The sequence below is a fragment of the Poeciliopsis prolifica genome, unplaced genomic scaffold, assembly GCF_027474105.1.
Source record: "Poeciliopsis prolifica strain line A6 unplaced genomic scaffold, Auburn_PproV2 SCAFFOLD003, whole genome shotgun sequence".
NCBI classification, from domain to species: Eukaryota; Metazoa; Chordata; class Actinopteri; order Cyprinodontiformes; family Poeciliidae; genus Poeciliopsis; species Poeciliopsis prolifica.
Genome location: NW_026562378.1, coordinates 8,735,861 through 8,753,022, shown reverse-complemented (window position 1 = coordinate 8,753,022; position 17,162 = coordinate 8,735,861). Strand labels below are relative to the sequence as shown.

At 42.2% G+C, this 17,162-nt stretch overlaps 1 pseudogene; it reads left to right on the top strand.

The window, feature by feature from the left end:
* Positions 1 to 10,657: 10,657 nt before the first annotated feature.
* Positions 10,658 to 16,909, top strand: LOC129352757 (twist-related protein 2-like; annotated as a pseudogene).
* Positions 16,910 to 17,162: the final 253 nt, after the last annotated feature.

The window sequence follows — 17,162 nt, the reverse complement described above, 5'->3', positions numbered from 1 at the left end:
TTCTACACAAATCAAGGAAGGAAGCCGCCTTTAGAAGAAGAAGCCAAAAATATCCCAACCATCCTGCACAATTAGACGACAGCAAGACAAAAATCATAATCTCCAACAAATCATCTGCTGAGGTTCTTCCTCTGATCTGCAAACAAACCCAATAAAAAACGTCAACATGACAGAGACACATACGTTGCATTTCGGTGAACCTGTTTTGAGGAAATTACGCAGATATGTTTTTGGAGCAACTCTTTCTTTTTGCACGTGTGTCGATACGCGATTTAATAGGAGTTCATAAAAAAAATAGAATCATTCATAACTTTGTGGAAACTAGCTCTGCCTGGTGGGAATAATGAGCTGCTGTGCAAATAAACTACCCTGACAGTTTACAGTTATGGTAGAAGACACCTTTAAATCTGGGCTATAAAAGATTTGAAGAACTTTATGGTACAGTATTAGTTAAGTCATGCTGCCCTCCCTGTTTCCTACTTCTGATACAAAGGTTTTAAATACACACAGGTGATGCACTCCAATTTTTTTTATTACAAAAAAGGATTTTCTCATTCTTTTTTTTTCTGCTTATGTTTGGCATAATGTTTTCTTATATTGACAATTTCCAGAAGATTTAACTTGAAACTCGCATTACATCTTTGGTCTGAAGTGAGTTTTTTTTTTTTTTTCAATTCTCGTGAGAATTGTTCTCATGCCAAGAAATAACTGATTTAGAAAACAATAAACATGAAGCTTTGCACCGCATGCTCACTGACAAGTACGGCGGATGCTTTGTTATGCTGTGGGCTTGTTTCTCGTCAGATGGCTCTGCGAGCCTCGTCACAGTACATTAACTCTCAGAAATGCCAGAGAATTTTAAATAGAGACGAGGTGGCCTTTTGCTAGCTGGGGACGGATGTATCAGTCGGGTGTTTTAAAGGGTTAATGTGGCCTGATCAGCTCAGAAACAGTTCACCAGATGCAAAATCACCTGCACTCGTAACAATCCGAGCTCTGAGACTTAAACCCTTCAAAAGGGCCTGCAGGGTGAGCGTGAAGAAAACGGAGGATGAGCGAGGACCTAGAACTCCAAACGATTCAGACAGATTGTGCAAAGAAACGAGGAGAGATGTTACAGGCAAAGAGAAGAGGATTATGCCAAAAGGAGGTTTAAGAAGTGTTGATAGAAAGAGTGCTGATAATTGCTGCACCTGTGATTTTGTGAGCCAAATAAATAAAATAAAAATATAGATGTTTTCCAATTCTGGGATTTTGTTCTGACTACATCAACTGTCCTCAAATTAAATGCTGATTTGTTTTCCTGTGTGAAACGATGCTACCGCAAAAAGAAAACAACAACAACAGAAAACAAGATTTAAGGCTTCTTTACACATCTTTATGAAAAGGTGTACGTGTATTGCATGACATGGAACACTGGGTATTGCAGGTGTCCCATGTATTAAGACTAAGTCGGCTGTCCGGGTTTTGATTCCCAGCCTCTGCCATTTACTGTATGTCTACTAAGCTTTGACACAAGTCCAACTGTGACAAAAAATAAATAAATAATTCATTGAAAAAACCTAGAAATAAAACTGAAAAGAAAAACAACAACAACCCAACAATAGAGGTTTTCATAACTGCACTAAAGTTGTTTTGAGCAACTTCAACAGTCGAACTGTGATTCATTCATCCCCGAGCTTTTCCATTCCAATATTTCAAGAGCATTACTGATGATACCAAACTAAATCATTTGATCTAAAAAAAAAAGAAAAGAATGACGAGAAGGAGGGGAAAAAAAAAAGAGCAAACATCTTGAATTGGTCGAGAACCAGATGGCCTTTCTGACTTTAAGAAGCTGCTTTGGCATTTTAAAGAAGGCAGCCTCAGAACGGTTACAGAGGAACTTCCGCAAAGCGTGGAACAAGGCCCACAGATATTTGAGCAACATCCAGAGCAATTTACTGTTTTATTTACAAACTAAAACATATGTCCTCAGAGCTTCAGAACCCCCTCCCAGTCCACATCCACCCTGTTTCCACACTAATTAACTGTCACTGACTCTTTTTCCCCTCTAATTTATTTGTATTTTTCCCCACTTGACTTTCCCTCGCTCTGTCTATCACTCAGCAGTCAGTGACGACCTTTCTGCACCCCACCTGTGTGCCGACTGCACCTTAGATCCCCGTGCTTTAATGCACTTTTAGATCTCCTGTTTCTTGTGTTTCTTTTTATGCTGGTGTTACTTTGTGCGATGCGCTCCGTGCCTGTGGGACCATCTGAAACATCTTACAGAGAGAGAGACACATACTTGCCGTTTCAGAGCACAAAAGGAGATGCCGTGGCAGAGGGTGTTTGAAGTGGCTTCACAGGGGGAACCAGAACCAGAGCGATGGATTTGAGAAGCCATGCAGAAATGTTAACGCAATGTAACTCTGCGAGGGCCATCTAATCTAATGGAGGCGGATACTGATTCAATGTGAAGGCAGACGCCTTTGAAGCCGGGTTCTGTTGACGTTTCTCATGCAACAGCTCTGTTGGAGGGAAGCGGCGTTCCTCTCCAACCCCCCCAGGCAGCGGCTCTCTGTAAACGTCTGGCAGAACTGGCTGCGTGATAGCGTCCAATGCTGGAGATCCCAGGTTGACGGTCCTTTTCCAGGACCATTAGGGGAGCAATTAACAGTTAGAAGCAGCTGACTCGCGGACAGGGCCCTCGTCCGAGGAAATTAACCTCAACGTGATTTGTGGTGTTTGGTTTTCCACTTAAGGGCCAAACAGGTGTTTAATTATCCGGCAACATCCAGGTACTAAGTGTTTGAAAGGCCTCAGGGCTTCATCTGTGCTTCCCATGTAGAGCAGGGCCATCATCATCATCCCTCTCTGTCTTGTATCAGCATCCAGGGGGTTATTTGCTCACCTGTAGCTTTGCAAGCTCTGCACATGATTGCACAAGCCGATCGCCACCTTGATCGAATGACTCTCTGAGTGACCCTCTGCAGAGAATTGCTAAAGTATTCATACCTCTTTTTTTTATACTGTCGCATTACAACCGCAAATCTTAATGCTCCCCATCACAATTTTATGATAGACCAACTAAAATATAGCTTACAATGGGTATTCTTTTCTGATTCACATTTAGCTATATAGTATGTAACTAGTATAAACAATATATATCTTTACAGATAAAAGCGTCACCATGTCATAACAGTATATCATGTCACAGATAATTTGAAAAAAAAATCAATCTCATTTCGCTCCTTCTGTAGAAATGCACCGCTCCCTGTCGAAAACAACCAATCAGAGCCAAGAGGAAGGTCTTAGCGTTATCTATCATGCTCAATGTGTTAATCACCTAGAAGCAACTTACCGTTACAAAAAAAAACCCCGTTTATCTGTTGGCTATGCTAACTAGCCTTAGTATTCATGGCAGGCTCTGCTGTGGGGAACCAGCTGTAGCGTAGCCGAAAGAAAGTGGAGGGCGTGAGTAGCTCACGCTCGGTCAGACTGGATGAACAGTGGGTCCATTCGGCGCCATCATTCTGCTCATCAAATCTGACGCGCCCTCGAAAATAAGAGCACATTCGCATCACCATACAACCATCACGGTTAGGAAATATGATTGAGTGGGTGTGTTTCAGCCCGGCTGCTTGGAGTGACACTTTAACTGAGATGAGATGAACTCTTTTTTTTAAAAATGTATTTCTTTCCCGGTTGGTTCCACAGCAGATCTGATGGAAATGCAATGTGTTCTGCATTTGCCGGGTCGCCTCTGTGTCACATTATCACTTTCAGAATGAGTTCATGGGTCCTGCTGTTTGCACACATGGACACGATGTGATGTAACACTGCAGCAACATTTCAGACACACGTTCTCACAGAGAAATAAACGAGCGTGGTTTCGAAGGCGCTGTCTCTTTCACGGGCCTATAGTTGCTTAATTTCATTTGCTGCTCAGATGATTTTTGCCACATCGGGAGTTCACGATCCCAGCTCGTGTTGTCGTTGTTGTCTTGTTTGTTTTTTCTGTCATATCTTGTAACAGCTGAGCCTCTCTTATCCCTGCATGTCCAAAATAATAAGAACTGTACGCGTCATCGTCCAGCCCGACCTGCCGTGCACTGTGCCATATCCCCAGCTCCATTGGGAGCTCCGCTGGGACTGTTCGTAATGTGCCTCAGACGGACCCCTGTACTTGAAAGGCGTAATCAGTGCCAGAGCAGGATATTAGCTAAATTGCACATGAAAGAAGGGATATTTAAAGGAAGCTCGGGCGCTAAATATTATGATAAATTATGTTCTCATATGAGAGGATACGTAAGGGTTGAATAAGAATAACAGAGGCTCGCACGCAGCAGGAGAGGGGTGTGTTTTTTAAAAGCACGACTGTACCTTTTATTATGAATAAGATAGAAATGAGAAGCTCGGAGGTCACAAGAGTCACTGTACAACAAAACAGTTGTATTTCTGTGTTTAGCTCTGACTTTTACTGGATGGACTTTGTGTGTTTTCTTTGTTTTACTTTTCCATATTGAGTACATTATGGGATTAATTATATTAATCTCATAATGTTGACAATGCTCAGGCTTTCCCTTTTTTAATACAATTCTCAACAGAGGAGATGATGATGGGGGACCATATGGTGTCTATGGTCTAGATTCTCTAGATGTTTGTCTCTCTCAGGCAAACATCTCAGCTCTTTGTCTTAGATAGAACTATTTTAGATATATAAGTTTACTTTCTTGGTTTTTCTTACCATAAAAAAGTATGTATGGCTCACTTCATGAGGTATTTCTGACATTAAATTTCTGCACTCTCTCTGTTTCTCTTTCAATAGAAAGTATCCCTGACTCCCTGTTTCTACGTCAATCCCGGCCTGAACTATTAACTATTAATTACTTCTGAAAACTAGATTTTTTTTTTCCTGCTAATCGAAAGTACCACCTCCCTCTTCCTTCCACGTTTATATGTATGTGTGTGTTTTCTGTTCCTGACAGAGCTATTGGTGCCATTAACTTTGAGCACTCTATTTGCTTTTCTTTCCAGGAAAAGTATTTCTGGCTCAGTGTTTCTGTAGTTGTGTATGTGTCCTGAATGCAGTCATTGATAAAACTCGTGCTGGCATTAACTTTGTGTTCCTGCTTTGTTTTTTTTTTCTGTTCATAGAAAGTACTCCAGGATTTATGCCTTTGTGAGGCTTTGCTGGGTTCCAACGTTGACTAAGTTATTGCTGTAAGTAGCTGTATTGTTTTTATTTCAATGAAGGAAATAAAGTGTGGACCACCACTCAAAAGCTCTTTGCTTTGCATTTGGTTGTGACACGCTCATGAATTTTGAATAAGAAGTGACTTAATGGTGACAGAGTGATGTAAAATGAAAATCCAGTTCACCACCTTAAAGCCTGTGTTCGCTGTTGTTCTTCGACGCTGACAGGATTGTTGCTTCCCTTCAGCTTTTTCTTACCGTCCAATTTCACACGTCGAGCTCAGCGTTTTAGTTCAGCTAATAAGGGGAAGACCAGTGCTACTCAAATTATGTGAATAAAATAAATTCAACTCAAACAGCTATTTCTTTCAAAAAGACTAAAACAGTTCATCCTGACTGTAACACAATACATGTATCAGGGTAATCTTGTCCAACATTTTCCCGGTTCTGCCTGTTTGGGCTTCTTTCAGAGTGAGCTGTTTTATGGCCTCTTGTCACTTTAAATCCGAAGAAGCTGACGCTGGCCACGCCCCCTGTCTCAAAACGTCCTCACGGAGGTGAAAATCCGGCCAACGATAAGGCAACCATACATGTTTGATGAACAGAAGTGGAGCCTCTTGCACAGCCCGAAACATTTCAGCAAATAGTTCCTGGATGGTAAGTCAACAAAGAAACACCTGTATTTATCGGCAGTCATTTTACAGCGCATAAAGCCGTAAACTAGCTGACCAAACCTCGGGCTCAGCTAGGGGTGCTAGGTGGTTACAAGGTAACGGGACAGGGTGTGACTTAACAATTTGACTTTTGTAAACGGCTTATTTTACACACAAAAAACAGGAATGTTGTGGCTCAAAGAAAAAAAAAAAACATGAAGTTATTGCCAAAAAAATGGCTGTTTTTTTTTTTTTTTTTTTTTGAAGATTGGGTTTTCCATTATTTTTGCCTCTAATTGATGTCCAGGTGTAAATTGTTCGTCCCTCTTGTTGTGAATATGGTTTTATTTTGGGTTCACCTGCTTATGGTGGGTTTCAGAAATAATGTGAAGTAACATTTTCTTAATTTACGTTCATATGTCTTATTCGCACAAGTGGAAAAGGTCTTGTTATACAAAACTAAATACATTAGTTTTGGTTTGATATTTTTTCTTGTTTTGGAAAATTTCACCGGATAAATTTTCTTGATCTTGTTGGGAGATAATTTTTCTTATTTAAAAACAAATATATTCCTAGTTTTTTTACACATTTTTCTTGTTTTTGAAAGGGAACTTTTTGCAGTTTATTTTTTGTCCTAAGAGTCAAATCAGGCCTCCATGTAACTCAATTATCATCCACACCTTTTGCCCAATCCCATCTCCTCCTCCTCTCCGACTCCCATCACCTCCACCCATAGGCAGTCCTCTCTCCCCACCCCGCTCCTCCTTTAAAACCTTTCCAAGTGGATACCCCACAGGAAGGGTTTCTCCACAAGGGGAAATAGGTCCCAGATGTTTGTCTTTTGTGTCCCCATAAGCTCCTCCTTGGATGGCGGGCTTGAAGGGTGATTATAGGAGAAGAGGGTGTTTGGGGGGGCAGAGTGTGCTGTGTACAAACATTAATACTCGCAGCCCAGGAGGGTGAAGAAACTCACAGGGCGGAGGTGAAGGTGAGGAGAAACGCAGTGACTGGATCCCTTTGCTGGGCCGGCGCAGATATCCAAACACACCAGTTACGATTGGTCACACCGCTGCGCTCCTACCAGCTGAAGACGTCATTGCAGGGCTTCGAGCTTTTGTTCTTTGATGGAAATTGAGTTGACTGCATTACAAATTTTAAGAAACTTTCGGGGGGGGTTCTTTCTCCTTGCCTTTGGACTTCAAAGTTTAAAGCACGGCTTCTCTTCAGTGTTTTATTCCTGTCAGGTCAGAACCATCTGGTGTTGAGACGCAAATAGACAATACATCTGCCTGTTTTGATATCCAAGCTATTCCTGGTGCGCATAAAAGCCGGCGTACTGTACAGTGATGTATGTTTTCTCCAGAAAGGGTTAATTACGAACCCTCGTGGAAACGGAGCAGAGATGAGAGCGGGGCCTAAGTGTTTAGTGAAACATTATGTCAAGACTCTGACAAGGAAATGAAATGTGCAACATCAATCAGCCTATGAGGATCGAGATCAAACGAGCCTCCACACTCCTGCATCTGGTTCTGTTTGGACAGCCGCACCATTTCCCCCCCTCCCCACCCCCAGACTCCCACCCCTTCCCTTTTCTTCTCTTTTTCCTTTCCCCCTTCCTTATTCTTCTCTTCTCTCCATTCCTGCTCTTCTATTCTTCTTTGAGCCACAACATTCCTGTTGTTAGCTCATTTTTTCCATCACGGTGGCACAGAGCCACACTTTAGCTCAAGGTAAGCAGCAACTCCAGAGACTGAAATCAGCAACAGTGTCTCCCTGTGTTAATGTCGTTCAATACTGCAGTTGATGTGACCTGTTCCACGAATTAAGCCTCACTGTCTCTGTGCACGGTCTTGCTTTGATGATTTTTTTTAAAAAAAAAATATTTTGCTCTCCCTTTCTCTCTGTCTCTCTCACTTGAGAGACAATTAAACCCAACAGGCACTGACTTCAGTTTCACAATATGGATGAAATGTGAACCAGTGCAATCACAGGGCTCATCAAAAACGTCCTGCCCTTTGTGGAAATCACACTCAGGTTTTTGTCTGCAAATGCTCAGGCAGCATCAACAGGATGACATGGAAGAAAGAAAGAAAAAAAAGTCGCAACAGAAGTACCACTTGCTTGTGAATAACACCAGTTTCTTACGCAACGTCTTCTTGTTCAAAAGTAAATTTAAACCAGCGTTGTTCCTGTGGAGACAGATAGATTTGACATAAAAGCCACCACAGATCGCGCTCTCGACGAAAAGTCCAGAATTTCAACAGCAGGAAACTCCCCACACCATGTTCTCCAGCTATCGGGATGAGTCACTTTGCTCATGACGCATGTTGGGTATAAATGGTTGCTGCTGGGGAAACTGACAAGGATGCAAAGGCAGATTCACGGACCATTTAGTAATTAAGTCAAATGCCCAGATTGAACAAACAGAACCTGACGTCATTTTCCCAGCAGGGTCTACCTGCTGGGTCACGACTGGCAACGTGAGGAAAACGTCTCCTAAGTGGCTACAGACGCTTCAGCGGCTGTGGAAGTGAAACATGTGCTGGCTCCAGCCCCCGAGGCGTGGATGGCCCAATTAGATGCTCTCTTACCTCTACTGGCTGAAGTTCTCAAGGGGGGTCACTGAGGTCAGGGGTTATTTAGGGTCCGACCTTCATTGACTTCCTAACGCGAAACTGATGAGTTGGACAGCCTATATCAGGAGCGTTCGTAGAGACGCTAGATGGCTTTAGCAGAGTTTTTCTCATTTGCGCGTCTTAAAGCTGCTGCTGTCTGACATCGTGGTTCTCAACCTGTTGCACAAGACTGATGGGAATTATTTGCAAAGATAAGAGCAAAGAAATAGTCCAGGATGTAGAGAAAATATACCAAAATCATAACTTTGAGAATGTCGATGTTTGCATTTGCAGAGACTTCTCAAAACGAAGGCGCATTAAAAAAAATAAAGAAAACTGGCGGTTCCCTGAAGATGATGACAACAGGAACGAGAGCTAAAGACTATTTATGCTACATTTCATGTATCCAAATCCAGTTTTTGACCTGGGAATTACATCGAGCTCAACCTTAGAGGGATAGTTTGTGTATTATAAAGCGAGGTTCTGTGAAGTAGAAAAATGTCAAGTCATCACTGGTTTTCTGAAAATTAAATAGTCATGATGTTGTAAAGCTGACAGCTGGATGGATGCACCCGAACCAGCACAAACATGTTTTATATATCTGCGTGTTACAAAGTTACATTTTTAGCAGTCTATACTCCGAAGAAGTCAAAGACCACTAGTTAGTGACCCTAAAGATGGGAAAACAGCAGCAAGCGATCCATGCTAATTCGCCTCCATGCATTAAAGGATTTCAATATTTTCAGATTTTTCTATAAATTGAGACAAAAACGCAGCTTAGGAAGCAGAATACCACAGTATTTAACAAGGTATTGGCTTGCATTTGAAAAGAAGCCAATCCAAAAGCACCTTTCATTTATTCTGAGGAAATAAGGAAGACTGTGGATGTTAGCTTCGGCATTGGCTGCAGTTTCCATTGTGTCCTATAAGGTATATTAAGATATTTAAACTCTTGAAATAGACAGTTAAAAGCATTTATTTATTTATTTATTTATTTTTTACCAGAAACTCTATTAAATCAACGTCCACTAATGTATCCAACCTCGCTTTTCTCAATGATCATTTTAACCAAGAGACGTAACAAAATACATAATAATAGTGAAATTAAACAGCTTTCTGCTGTGAGGCCACTCTGCCTGCAAGAGTGTTTGTGTCCAAAAAATTTCAAGAGATGCAAAAGGTCCAAAGTTTTTTCTGTACTTGGCTCTCAGTAGGTTTCAAATGCAATGTTGCTACATTGTGTGGCTTACTTGCATGAAATCCCAACTTCAGCTGACGTTCCTGTTTATTTGTCAGACATGGACCCCAGAACTTCCAACTTCTGAGCAGGAACGTAACACGAAGGGCCCAAAATCTGCTCCGTGTCACTTTTGAAACACCCGTCATTAATACCCGTTAATAAGCGTTTGAGAGACATCAGTCTAGCAGAGTTACGAGAGCACTGGCAGATCTTTATGTTGCTGTCATTTATAAGCATAAATTTCTCACATATTTCATAACACACACTTTCCCCTCTGCTGAGATGCGTTTCAGTCCAAATTTTATGAAACTCTGGAGAAACGTGACGCATCCCAAAGTCATTCAGTGTTGGCTCAGATGATTGCAAGATATGGCAATAAAATAAAATACCAAAAAAAAAAAAAAAGAGATGCGTCTTTTTCCCTCATACCGTAAATCTTCTTCATCAACATAGCTATTATACTGCCTGATCGGGGGTGCATCAGGTTGTTTTTGCAGTCTGGTCACACAAGCACGACCAAAAATAATAAATATCAGTGTGAATTTGCTAAATGTTAAATAGCAAAATGCAAACACATCAACAATGTGTAATTTGCGAATGTTTCTGATCTGCCTGACAATTGAACTGTATAATTATCACCATTAAGGACTAAACCATGCATGTGTCAGGAATATAAGGAGTGTCTGAGCATGAGGATGCTGGCGAACTGAAGGTCCAGCCCCAAATCTGGAACCTATAAACCTCAGACATCCTTGCAACGTTAGGCACAGTTCTCCTCATTGGCTGAGAGCGCCACTTACCCCCTTTTCTCCATCACCCGCCCAACTAATGTGTACTTCCTGCTTTCCTGGTTATTCCAGGCCAGGCCACACCCTCCAAAAGTCTGCAAAGCCAATGAGGAGCGACCGCAGGCCCGAGGGTTAGCGTTTGGCTATAAAAAAGGCGGAGGTGGACCTGCATGTCAGAGGACTTCTTGTTGCTCTGTCTGGTCGGCAAAAGGAGGGAATGTAAAAGTGTGACATTTAATAAGGTAAAGCAGGACGCAGGACAGCCGGGGGGGGGGCCCAGTCTGATGGAGCTTCAGCAACTGTGATTTTGTTGGACGAAGGAGAAAAGCGTGACCTGTTGAGAGTGTCGGCAGAGCGTGAAAACGAGCCATACCTAAACCGCTCGGCGAAGCGGAGGTTGGACACCGCGATGAGAGAAGAGGTGTCCTGCACCAACTCCCCTGAAGGAGGGCTGGGGGCCAGTGAAGAGGAGTTGGAGAGGGCATCGAAGAAGACCCTCCAACAGGCAAACCGAAAGCGCTCCCCCTACCCAAAGAAGGACAGCCTCAGTCAGACGGAGGAGAGCAGCACCGGCAGCACCAACAGCCTCCTGTCCGTCCTCCGCTCTCCCCTCAACCATCGTGTCGTTGGCGCCCACGTCTCTGGGGCCGAGGCCAGAGCCGCCCTTCGAGGAGCTCCACTCCCAGAGGGTGATCGCCAACGTGCGAGAGCGCCAGCGCACCCAGTCCCTGAACGACGCCTTCGCCTCCCTACGCAAGATCATTCCGACGCTACCCTCAGACAAGCTGAGCAAGATCCAGATCCTGAAGCTGGCCTCACGCTACATCGACTTCCTGTACCAGGTGCTGCAGAGCGATGAGATGGACGCCAAGCTGGCCAGCTGCAACTACCTGGCCCACGAGAGACTCAGCTACGCCTTCTCCGTTTGGAGAATGGAGGGGGCCTGGGCCATGTCCACCAGCCACTAGGACCCCTCTAAACTCATCTCATACACCCTCTCGTGTCCACACCTCCACCTCCCTCCCTCCCCAAGCCCTCTGTCTGTGTTTGACCTCTGACCCTCTGAACCTTCTGTTTTTCTGCATGGTCTGCTCTTAACCTTTTTACCTAAAACCTTTGCGTACAATTATTATTTTTTTTCTTCTACGCTGCATAATGTTTCACTTATCAGCTAAATATATGTTGCTGCCACCACCTTCCCTCCCTCCAACTCCACCTCTGCTGCTCCCTCTTCTCTTCCTCGTCTGTCCCTGAGTTTAGTCCAGAGCAGCGAGTCACAACACTGCGGCTTCTCAGGTAAGAGCAGTACCCACAGACAGACAAGCAGTCACAGACAGGGCAGGGTTTTAAAACGTGCATCCGCAATTGTTTACTGAGGACACTCTTCCTCACACACGCCAAAAAAGTCTTTTTTTTTTTTTAGAGCCTTTCAGCCTGCTAAATATTTAATAACCAAATAACATACAATTAACCAAAAACAAATGAATACAGTGTTGAAATGAAGATGTCTTTCGTTTAAGAGAAGGCTAATTTAGCGTACATTCATGCATTTACCAAATGTGCTACAAAAGACACTGCATTTGGAAAAACAGGAGAAAATGTGATTGATTTGCCTGACTGAAGATTTCAAACATTTTAATTTTAGTGCATGTCCAAGCCAAAAAAGCGTATTTCTCAAAGAAAAAAAAAAAAAACGAAAACTAACAGCATAATATAAAAGTGATCTTTCTCTGAACATGTGGCATTTTAAGTTCAAAATAAATCAGAGCAATTAAAAATGTTTCGCAAAGTTTTGTCTCCAAAACATTTTGCAAGAGAAACTAATATATTAAATTCTTAATTGGGATTTTATTTAGATTTTTAATGGTCTCGTTGAGATAATATTGCAAAAAAAAGAGAATTTGCAAAAACTTGCAAATGGAAACAGTAAAGCTGTTGTCACTAATTTGTTCTCAATTAAAATGAATCAGGTTAATAAAAAAACCTGTTTGATGGATTAAATTAAACATTTTGAAAATTTGGTCACATTTTTTTCAAACACCAACTAGAACAAGCAAATGGAAACGTAAATAAAAAAACCCAACAATCCCATTAGATGTCATTTTCATGCCACGTGCAGCGATTTGCAATTTAACAATATATTTAAAAAATAAGTACATCATGTGTGTTTCCATTGCTGCAGAATAATTCCTTTTACAAATGAAAAAAGATACATTTCTAACTGAACATAATAAAGACAAATCTCTTTTATAAAAGAGATAAACTTTACTAAGTTTATCTCACCCCCCTACAAACAGTAACACCTGGTGCAGTAGCAAGAATCCAAGGCAGCAGAAAAGCCTTTTTGTTTTCTGTTTATGATCTTAAAAAAAAAAAAAAAAAAATTAACGATTATCTGCATCTTAATCTAACCTCTGGGGCTCCGGTTGTTTGACAAATGTTTTCCTTCCAAAATCTCCAGGGTCTGTTTTTCTGTTGGTTTTTTTTTTGTTTTTTTTCCAACCACTTCTAACAGACACCAGATTCCTGTACAGGTACAGCATGAAAGAAGAAAGGGAGAGTGAAAAGGGAAAAAAGAAAAGAAAGAGCACAGGCACATCAGTCCCTCTCCCCCTGCAGCCTTGCCCTCTTTCCTGAGGATCTTGTATCGAGCAATCAGGCCTCGCCGGGGCCCAGACAAGCAGGAACCTTTAGATTGGAACCAGTTGTGAGGTATTAGGGAAGGTGTGTGCACCAGGGTGAGGGTCAGGCTGTGCCTGCTAGCGTGTGTGTGTGTGTGTGTGTGTGTGTGCGTGTGCGTGCGTGTGTGTGTGTGTGTGTGTGTGTGTGTGTGTGTGTGGCTGTGCTTGGAGGTTTAATTGGCGTTGCAGGAATGATTGTGTGCATACAGGTAAAAAAAAAGAATACACAAGTGTATTTGTATATTTTGTGTGTGTGTGTGTCCCTCCTATCTTCCATGTTTCTTTTGATTTAAAGGAGTTGCAGAAAGGAGAAGCAGTAAAAAAAAAAAAAAAAAAAAATCAAAATACATGGCAGCATTTCAATGAAATCAGCGCAGAAATCTGGGCCTCTGCCGCTCAGTGACACCCCAAGGTGACGCTTTTCAAGCAGGTGCACACGGGGCAAGGCATCAAACGCAAACCCGCACAGAACGCATTTCATAGCAAGAAAGCAGCGAGTCGCAACTTCTTCATGCGACGTCGACCTTTAACGCTGTCCAGACGCACACGTGCAGCTGGCGGCCATGTGCTCGCTGCAGGTGCTCCACTCTGAGCTGCTTTATTAATCCCTCTGCGGACTCCGCAGCAGACAGACAGACACACACACACACACGCCGGGACTCATTCAACTGAGAGAGCACGGCTGAAAGCTGGTGTCCTTGAACGCACCTTGACGGTTCCTACCAGCTCTGCATGTCATCATCACCTCCTCTGTGGAAACTAGAGCTGCAGGTGACCGAGCTTCACCTGCAGCTCCAGAAAGAAAAGGCCTTAAAAGGAGGGAATAGAAAAAAAAATCTATTGGTCTTAAAAATAGTTTACACTTTTTGGGGTTTGGAAAAAATATGAGATTGCTGCAATTGTATTTTACATTTTTTTCGTCTGAAATCAGCACCTGTACGTTGTTGACAGCATGAGGCAGGGGATTTGATTACAATATTGGTTGCATTTATTGCAAATTTAATAGCAAAAATAAATTGGTTTAAAAAAATATATAATGGAGTCAAACTATAATGGGAACAAATTAGTCACCAGCTATAGAGACAGAGCTCCACAAATGAAAATCATCCCAGGAATTTAAGTGATGTATGTAAATGTTCATTACATTAAGTAGAGCAGTTGTGAAGCTAAACAACAGTTAATATCTGCTTTCACTTCCTGATGCTTTCCTGGAGCTGACAGTGAGGAAAACAAAAATATTCAAACAGCAAAAGGAGGCATTGGACCCTTCCTGACAGTTTGAGCTCATCGTCATAACGTTTCTCCCGACGATGATAAATAATCGGATAATGACGGCTGCTCCTTCTCAGCGTCAACACAAGCACACGTCAGGTTGCTCCACAAGGCGCTGATGAGCTGAAGCCACAAGTCGTGACGTGGAGCGGGTCAAGATGACGACCGCAACACACTTTTCTCATTTTGATTGACATTTTCTCTTGGAATTTGGGAAAAATTATGCTAGTAGTTCCTAAAGTGACAATAAATTGTACATTTTGCTTAAATTCATGCCTTTAAGTAGTAGAATCTGAGAAACTGAACTTTATATATGCACATTTAAAGATTAACCTCACAGTTTAATTTATGTAAATTTTAGAGGTGGTTTTGATGTGTCGATTTTGTTGTTGTTTTTGTTGTCTCTGAAAACTACAGATTATTGGTTTGAATACACAGCCTTCGGTGTGAGTCACTTTAAATTGAACATGCATTCAGCTCAAGGCTTCAAACCAGCAAATTACAAAGTTGCTTTTATCCACATCGTGTTTTTGTTAGATTTGATCTGCATATAACACAAAACAGCGTCCTCCATATTTTACGCAGCAACAGAAGCATGCACACACTTCCAGCCGCAGTTTGCCGTGTTTTAATGAGCACCATTTTGGGACATGTGGATGTTTGGCTCTGCGTGAGACTTCAATTCTGGGAGGATTGTTCTGTCGGAGTGGAAGAAAACAAAACTCTCTCTATTGTTTATACAATAATCACAAAGCTTCTAACTGCTCCTTCCTCTGCTGAGACTCCTGGCTCCGCTGCGCCCATGTGTGTGTGTGTGTGTGTGTGTGTTTTATACGTTTTGGAGTGATCTGCAGTTGGATGCACTTCTGTACATATCAGATCTCTGGCCTCCGCTCCCGGCCGATCTGGGACCAGATGTAAGGGCCTCTGCGGCTCATCTGCAGTTTCTTTTAAAAACCCACGTCCAGAAACTCGTGGGTTCTGATAGTCATCTTTATTTTTAGGGATTCAAACTAAGAGCTGGATGCAGGTGGGAGGGTTTTGTGTTGTCTGCGAGTGTGTGTGTGTGTGTGTGCGTGTGTGTGTGTGTGTGTGTGTGGTGGCCAGAAAGCAGCAAGGACATCAGACACGTTGGCAACAAAACGCCACATGGACTGAGGCCCCGAATGAATTAGGCTCTGTCAGACACCTCAGAATGTAGAACTAAAAGGCACAAATAAAATAATAATAAAAATAAAACCCTGTATTGTGTTGCAAAAGAAAAAAGTCACATTTTCGCTAAATCTAATTTGTGCTCTCTCGTCTTGTGTTGCTTCAAGTCATTCAAGAGACATTAAATAGCACATTTTTAAGTGGAGAGCGAGCTGCAGATGAAATGTTTCGTTGAAGTCTCCACAAACGTTCGTGCACATATTCCACGGCCCTAGTAATTATCTTTTAACTCTTTGGCGCGCAATCTAACCGCCTGTCTCTCTACTCTCTGCAGAAATCTCCACAACCTGGAATTCCCTAAACTCCAAGGAAGATTCACTCGAAACTTTCAAAAGATTTTCTCCTGTTTTTCTTCCCATCCTCGTGTGGTTCCTTTCTCTCTTTTTTTTTTTTTCCTGGACTTCTGCTCGACTCGAGGCGGCAGAACTCAGCGGCGGTTGCTTCAGCAAGTGCCTCTGGGCCTCTTTGTGGAGACGTGACGGTGAACTGCAGGACATTTGAAATAATTAGAATAAAAGACAGGAAATAATGAAAAGGAAAGAAAACACAAGAAAAAAAAAACAAACAAAAAAACAGCTGGCCTGAGGTGACAATGAAAACAAAATGGCTGCTGGATGGAGCGCCTTCGATGACACCGCCATGATAACCGTCATCCCATCCTCCCCCCCTTTGACTCTTCTCTCTTCGGATGACTCACAGCCTGACAGACATTAGGATGACTAATGATAATGGCACAGTGATGGTTAGAGGGCGGTCACAGCCAATTTATGTTTACAGCTAAAATGCTAATAAGCTAATCGCTCTGGCTCTAAAAGGCGGGAATCTGGTGCAGATCCTTCTTTTTGGGTTTGCTGCAGAGACTGGATCGCTCCCCTGGTTATTTTTCTTTAAACATATCTTGTTTTGGTGTGCGTACACGCTGTTTCACTTAAGCCCTGCTTACCGCTTTATTCCGTTTCAAACCACTGATCACAGTTCAGCTAATTGTTTGTTTTATTAGCAGACTGTCTGTCTTTAGAGAGTGTTGCAGCTTTGAAATATCTCTGCAAAGCTTAATTAAAAAATAATGCACCAGCAAAACCTCTCAGAAAGTGTGCCAAAGTGTTGATGGTGTGATTACACGCAGAGTAGAGCGGATACATTTGTAACTGTGGGCCCGATTGCTTTTGATCATGTTCCTTTTGTACTGTTTTTTTTTTTTTTTTCATTTGCTTTTCATCATTTGTCTTGTGAACAATAAAGTTTTACTCAGCGCTGTATCAATGTACTGCATTCGTGTCACCCGTTACTTTGCGCTGGTCAAGAAAAAAATAGAATAAATCAAATACTGGTGCATCTTAGAAATTAGAATATCATCAAAATGTCATTGTTTCCGTTCAAATTTCCCAACTTGTAGGTCATATAGACTCATTATAGGAATTATTGAAAATATTTCTGAGAAACAGAAATGTCAACTTGGTTGGGGCTCTTTTTGCGTAAACCATCAATGTAACGCTGGATGGTCAAGGTCACTCTGTGTG